General features: G+C 38.2%; 1 protein-coding gene across 2 annotated transcripts in view; it reads right to left on the bottom strand.

The window, feature by feature from the left end:
* Window positions 1-3,180: 3,180 nt before the first annotated feature.
* The window catches only part of Micu3 (mitochondrial calcium uptake family member 3), a 76,705-nt gene continuing 72,008 nt past the window's right edge, over window positions 3,181-7,877 (bottom strand). For both annotated transcript variants that reach the window (XM_021169879.2, XM_029480397.1), the window contains one exon: window positions 3,181-5,545. The gene's annotated coding sequence lies outside the window, so the exon portion shown is untranslated. The remainder of the gene's footprint in view (window positions 5,546-7,877) is intronic.

The following is a 7,877-nucleotide window of genomic DNA, read 5'->3' as shown; positions in this document are numbered from 1 at the left end:
ACTAGTGCTGTTTGGCTCATAACTGTGTAGCTCCAACTACGGACTATCTGCTGCCTTTTTCTGGACTTTGTTGGTATCCCCTCCCCCATATACACATAATCAAAAATGAACCACACTTTAAAGATCCTTGAAGTCCATATGAGGCTGGAGAGGTAAGGCTGAGTGTTTAAGAGCAGCTGGCACTCTTGTAGAGGACCCACGATTGGTTCTGAGCATCCACTTGGAGAAGAAGCACAACTAATTCTAACTCCGGTACCCGAGGGTCTGACTCCACTTTCTAGACTTTCAGGGCAACAGATGCACATGAGGTGACATACAGACGTATAGGTAAATAATCATACATATAAGATAAAAATAATAAACCTTTCAAAAACATATATGCAGTTGTGTTAAAAATATTAAACACCGTTCAGCAGTGGCTTAATAATATAAACATAAAAATAATAAAATTCCCAATCTTCAGTGGCAACCATTTTTAAGTTTCTTATGTATATTTCCAGATGTATTCTGAACACACATTAGTTTAAATACTATATGTTGTCTGGAACACACATTTCTGCTATTCCTTGAAATGATACTAAAATAACAATAAAAATAATTTTTTTAAAGTAAAGATTTTTTTGTCATGGACAAGAAACATGGAAATGGTAGTACAGGAAAAGGATTTAAAAAAAAAAAATTCCGAAATAGGCAGGAGCTAACTAACTTAGCTCCAAAGAATGCAAATTGCCTGTAATGGGGGAGAACTCTGAAGGAGGTGGGTCCCACAGATGAGTTCCCCAAGCTTGCTCTGTATAGTATGGCTGGCTGGAGCACTGTTTCAGAACCATTTGGATTTCAGGGTCTTGCCTTCTCTCTTCTCCTAACATATGCTGGCAGGAAATGCTTCAACGCTTCCAAAGGATTCTATGCACAGATGGAAGAGCTCAGAGAAAGAAAGGGGGATTCAAGATATTTTTGTATTCAGCTCTGAGCAAAATAGAAATGAAGCTTTGAACTACTTGGCAGAATTCTAGCAGCCAGAGAAAGGGTCTGTCAGTGCTGACAGGATAGGGGATTTATAGGCAAACAGGCTGGCCAGGAGAGCAGAGAGGGAGATGCATCCATTAAAAGCTCATCCCATCCACACAGATTCCAAAGTGCTGTGAAATACGAGTGTACAGCAAAGTACCATCAGAATTTGGACAAAAACCTGTAATGTGAGAGGCATACCCAAACACACAAAACACAACGAGGCAGTAAAAGAAGTAGGAGAAAACGCCAAAGACACTGAAGTCAGACAATTATTAGATGTAAGTAATGGAGTGCAAGACAGCACCAGTAATGGATACAAAACCTGTACTGAGGCACAGCAAGGAGAAACCTTACAGAACCGGAATTAGCAAAAGACAGCAGCTTCCAGGAGGGAAGGAAAACAGTGAGGCCTCAGAATGACATCAAACTTGTTGAGAACGCAATGGGACAACGCTTTCACAATTTGGAGGCAGAGCTGTCTCTGCATGGACTATTTCCCAACCGTTCAAGGCACAGAGCTAAATAATTCACTCACTACACAACTTCCTTCAGGGGCTACAGGGCACTCTCACTCCAGAAAGAGAAAGGCACAGAGGCTGTACTGGGGATGGAGGTCCCAGAACACCAGCTCTATTCCAGGGAGTGGGGCCACGAGTGATCGGTCAGTGAGATGAAAACCATCTGCAGGGATTTTTCAGAATAATAAAGGGCTTAAGTATAGTCAAATGTGTTCAAATTCATTAACAATTCACAGTTTTAGAGATGAATCTATAATGAATTAGTGACAGGTAAATTAGATATATGAACATTTTAGCAAATTGAAATGGAGAAAGTTATTAATTTTGACTAAAAATGAAACTTTGTAGCTCTTTGCCTTTAAAATATACACATATATAATGCAGTGGTTCTCAACCTTCCTAATGTCGCAACCTTTAATACAGTTCCTTATGCTGTGGTGACCCCTAACCATAAAATTACTTTTTTTGTTTGCTGTGGTGACCCCTAACCATAAAATTACTTTTGTTGTTACTTCATAACTGTAATTCTGCTACTGTTATGGATCATAATGTAAATGTATGTGTTTTCAATGGTCTTAGGCCACCCCTGTGAAACGGTTGTTCCAAACTCAAAGGGGTCACAATTCACAGGTTGAGAAGCACTGAATAATGAATTCAATTGCAATGCAGTACTATGTAATTAAAATATATTTGGAGTACAACTGTAGCTGAGTAGACATTTAAAGCCCTACAATGTTCTCATATAAATGTCTTGCAGGTAATGTCACATCAAAACCATAAAAGAATTTGCTACTTTTCCCACTACATGCCATTTCACTGAACTTACGGGCATATTAAAATTATAAATTATAAGAATATACAACAGGACACTGTAATCCAGAGATAAAGGCTGAGGTAACAATTTTGTGTTATTCAGACAAGCTTCCCCAGCACTGGCGAAGGACAGCAAACCACACCACATTCTCATTAAAACCATGTCTGCCAGCTGGAACTCACAGGAAAACACACAGTATCATCTTACCTTTATGTGCATGCATTTAAAATTATTCTTCCTATTACTTAGTCTCAATTAAAAAAAAATCTCTCCCCATTCAGATTCCTATTCCATGTGCTTGTTTTTTGTTTTGTCTTTTGTTTTTGTTTTTTTTTTTTTTCTACCAACTTCTTGTCCTTCACTAAGAGGACAAAATTATCCTTGAAAGATGAATTTCATAGTAACTTTTTTTTGGATATTTTATTTATTTACATTTCAAATGTTATCCCCTTTCCCAATTTCCCCTCTAGAATCCCTCTATTTCATCCCCCTCCCCCTGCTTCTATGAGGGTGCTCCCCCACCCACCCCCCTACACCTCTCTGTCCTGGCATTCCCATACACTGGGGAATTGAGCCTTCACAGGACCAATGGCCTCTCGTCTCATTGAGGCCAGACAAAGCTATTCTCTGCTACATATGCAGCTGGAACCATACCCCCTCCCCATGTGTACTCTTTGCTTGGTGGTTTAGTCCCTGGGAGCTCTGGGGGTTCTGGTTGGTTGATATTGTTCTTCATATGGGGTTGCAGACCCTTCAGTTCCTTCAGTCCATTCTTCAACTCCTCCATTGGGGACCCTGTGCTTAGTCCAATGGTTGGCTGTGACCATCCGCCCCTGTATTTGTCAGGATCTAGCAGAGTCTCTCAGGAGTCAGCTATATCAGTATGATTTGCAAACATTCAAAAACATTTCAGGTGACTTAACCAGTCCCAGTGAGTTATCTCTCTCTCCATTGTATAGGCAGAAAGGTTTACGAGTGATATGAGGGAAGCCGCTGTCATTCACTGTTCTCTTACCATATTAACTCGTCAGCGTATCTTATTTACTCTCATTTTTACATTATCTTGCCACCTTATAAACAAACCCATTCACAATAAAGCAATAAGGACTAGTGTGATTAGTCTCCTGGTAATAAATAAAGAAAATATCTAATTTAAAAATAAATAAATAAATCAAATACAAAAAAAAAAGACTAGTGTGACTATATTATGTTATTTTCTTGGGACACTGACATACTTATAAAGGATCTTTAAATAGGTTGTTTAATTTTTAATCAATATTAACAATGGAAACCTGGTTTCCATGTATGTGCGATAATATAACTAGTAGACAAAGATTAATTTGTATTTTTTCAATTATTTTACACACCAAGAACAATCTAGGCCTAAGACATGATAAATGTGTAGGTAGCTATCTCTCTCTAGTCATCAATGACTAAAGTTTCAAAGCAGGTGAAATTAGGTAAGTATAACTCGGCTGCATTTGCACATTTCTATTTCTTTATTGGTGCAATAAATAATATCAGACGAAGAATGTGGAAAGGTCTAAAAAACATAATCAATAATAATAACACCAAAATAACAGTTTACAAATAGGCTGATGCAGATCAATTTCACATTCAATAACTTAAAGCCAGTGTTTCCTATTTTCCTATGCAAAAGCAAAGTAATGGTTGGAGTGTATGCAGTTTATAAACTACGCACTTCTTAGAAAAGAAGATATATGAATCTATTAATCTTTTGACATGCAATACATAGATATATTAAACTCATTGCATTATTTTATAGTACCTTTGTATAAACAAATTTTATCAGGTAGCCAAAGTTCTATTAAACATTCTAAAATTATTTTTCAACATAAAAATCTAGGATTTCTTTTTTTCTTTTTCTTTTTCTATTTCTTTCTTTCCCTTCCCTTCCCCTCTCTTGCCTTCCCTTTCTTTTTCAGAGTTGGGAATTAAACTAAGGCCTCACGCACGGCAGGCAAACCCTCTGCACTAAGCTATGTACTTCCCTAGTGGTTTTTATCTTTGGCAGGGTTCTTCTAAGTTGCCGAGATGGCTTGAGTTTGCTCGACAGCAGGCAGACTTTGAGGTGACCCATGCTGGCCAGTCTCTCAAGTGGGGTTTTCAAGAGAAAGTTTTATTTTCTCTTTTAAGACACATTATTTTGATGTAATGGGTTACATATAAATGATTCATCACTACTGACTGATTGGATCAATTTTGAACGTGGTCCTTTTTTTTCAAGAAACAAAACATTATCTCCTATCTATTAAATAAATATACATCAACCTTCTAGGCCATTTATATTAGTTCTGACGCTATAGACATACATTAAATATCCAATGTTACAGTTCTTAGTTCCATACGTCACACCTGCGACTAGAAATCCCAGGGTGCTGGTTACTACTGCCACTGCTCTTGCTACGAACATCAGTACATGACTGCTGTGCTTTCTTAAAAAAAAATTCTAATTTTCTGTTAAAATAAAATAACTGAATCTCTGTTGGCTTTGGTACAAAAACAAAACACAAAGAACAGCAAAAACAAACAAAAATTTACAGAAATCCACCAACATATATTACATATGTACTTTTAAAAGCTGAAAGTACAATGTAAACCATCCTATTGCTTAGTAAATTTTCACTTGTTTTCTGAAATTTCTTCAGTATGATTAAATACAAGATAAATAACAGAGACTTACTAATAATTTAAGGGCCCAGGACAAATCTGAAGCAATAGTCACTGTATGAAAACACGCTCACAGTGCAAACCTGAAGAAAATGTGTTTCCATCTATATTCTATCATTCATAAATTATTCTGAAATAAAGGACATTTCTAGTAAATAAATAATCTAAATATGAGACTAGACAGTCATCGGGACTACCCAGGTGTAGGGAATGAAGAAGTTCAGAGCAGCCGGTCACTGCTCTGAAAGCTCGGCTGATTATATTTAGTGTTTGCAGCAAGTTTTCTCTGGTGGTGCCCAGGCTCAATGCCAGCTAATGCTTATAATTAGAAGATGCAGTTTTCCTGTTGGACGCTGACAAACTCCATTCAAGGAAAAAAGTAAATTTCATAGCATTTCACGTTCCCTTCATTTTCTGCTTGCTCTGACCTTACATTTGGATCCACTCAAAATCTTGCTCCTTGCCTGGTCACATAGGACATAATCCTTCAATTCTTGTTTAGGACGATCTAGTTAAAAAAACGCACACATTTAACACCAAAGCAATATTTATGTAAGTCAAGGTAATTATATTAATTTAAACTTTTACAGAAATGATATGAAGCAGTCAGGCATCTAATTAACAACATACATATAAAACAAAAGAATCAAGTATTTAAAAAACTTTAGTTTAAAAGTGCATAGCTTTTTAAAAACTGTATTTATCTGTTTGTTTCTATTTGTGCAGGGAGGAAGAATGTGAATGTGCCATGGTCGGCATGTGGGAGTCCATGATCAATTCCATCATGAGGATACAGGTCGAGGTTTTGTGGCAAGTACATTTATCTACTAAGACATCTCAGTGGCCTGGGTTCATATTTTGTTAAGAAACTCCTTTGACACTCAGTTTCAGAGAGGTATAGATTTAGGCAATCACTTTAAGCTATGGTTCTATGCACTAATATGGACAATCAGCGTTGGTGCAAAGCTATTACAAGCAGAGTTAGACACTATGTTTAGGGATGGCACTACTTTTTCAGTGCATTGGTCTTGTTCTGTAAGGCAGCACACAGCTTCTCAGAATACAAGTATGGAAGATCCTAGGTAGCTGAATCCCAACAGTTACCCAAACAGATAAATAAACCTGCTCTTCTCTCAGTATTTTAAACCACAGATTTCCAATGTGGATTCCATATACTGTGAGACTTCAAAGCTACTTCACAAAATGCTGGCACTGCAGGTTCTTTTTAGAAAGACAGAGACAAACAGTATCATCCTGAAAGCCGATACATATTTCTTTTACATGTCTCAGAGTTGACAAAGTGTGATGGCTGGTTAGTGTTGTCATCTTGATAGGAGCTATAGTCACCTGGGGGACAGGCCTCTAGATATGCTTGTGGGAGTTACAGTGGTTGTATAGTGTGAGGTGAGTGATTCACCGCTCTCTGGCTGGGATTGTGAACAGTGTGAACGGGATCAGGGACATAAGTGGCAGGAGGCAGTGACTGCCCTCTGCCTCCTGACTGTGATGAGGTGTGAGCAGCTGCTTCTGCTGCCAGGGCAGACTGCATTCCCTTAGACTGCAAGCCAGAATAAGGCCTTTCTCCCTTAAGTTGCTTTTGCCAAAGTAGTCTATCATAGCCACAGGAAATATAAAGATTCTAAGAAACTGTTCTTTTTACAAATCACTCTAGGGAACAGACAAAATGCCTCAAACTTGAGAGAACTAGTAAGACATATACATAAGAACATATACTCATCTAAAATAAGCAACAAAACCTCCATCATAGGAATCTAACATAGCCGACCAACAGGATATAGTTATTATTGTTAAAAAAAACAAAACTAATCTTTCTAGAGATTAATATGTTTTAAATATTTCTTTGATTCAAACAAAAACAGGACAGACTTCCTGATCCATCCTAAGTTACTGCAATGAAGGGTGATAACATATTAAGTAAAAAAATAATTTGACCATAAGAACAAGGGGAGCTCAAATCATGGCTTGTCATTCACTAGCAAGTTGCCCTGGGAAATCACTTTCTGATTCTTGACTCTTTGTTGTTAAATGAGTTGTCAATCTAGAACGGGGCATGGTTGCTGAGGCTTATAATCCCTGTACTCTGAAGAGAGAAGCAAGAGACTCCTGAGTTGGAAACCACAAAGATCAAGAGCTAGGGATGTAAACCATTGGTAAAGTGGCAGCCACACATGCCCCAGGCTGTAGGATTGAGCCTCAACAATGCAGGCAAGGGTGGGAAACATATCTGTGTGTGAGGACGAAGAGGGATGCTCAGTATACTGTCGTGATACTGTCATGCACCTAAACTCGTTAACAGTAAAGCTGCCATTTTTGTGGCAACCATTTAGAAGCATGCTCCTCCAAAGAAGTGACACATGTTCCGTAGGTGCTACAGGTACTATGTACAAATAATATAGCTTAGATTTATTACACTGTACCTGCACAGGAATGGAGCTACACATTTAACAAACAATTTCTTCCTTCCTTTTTCCTTTGAGAGAGTTTATCTGTGCCCAGTGTGGCCTGGAAATGGCTATGGTACTGAGGATGGCCTTGAACTTCTGATTCTTCAGCTTCTGTCTCAGCTGCTGGGAAAGGGAATACACTACCCACCACCCCTGCTTTACATGGTTCTGGAGACAGAGCACGGGGCCTCATGCGTGCTGGCTGAGCATCCTTCCAACTGAGCGATGGCCTCAGCTCCTTTACATACAGTTTTTAAAGTATATAACACCTTCATTTGTCTTTACAAATTGCAGGTGATAATTAGATTTCTATCTACTATTACGATCTAACCCCGATCCCTTCCCAACTATTGTCTAGACATTGTAGAAAATAAT

This window comes from Mus caroli, chromosome 8 (genome assembly GCF_900094665.2).
Source record: "Mus caroli chromosome 8, CAROLI_EIJ_v1.1, whole genome shotgun sequence".
Taxonomy (NCBI): Eukaryota; Metazoa; Chordata; class Mammalia; order Rodentia; family Muridae; genus Mus; species Mus caroli.
Note: the sequence above shows the minus strand (reverse complement) of the source record. Positions and strands in the feature narration are given on the sequence as shown.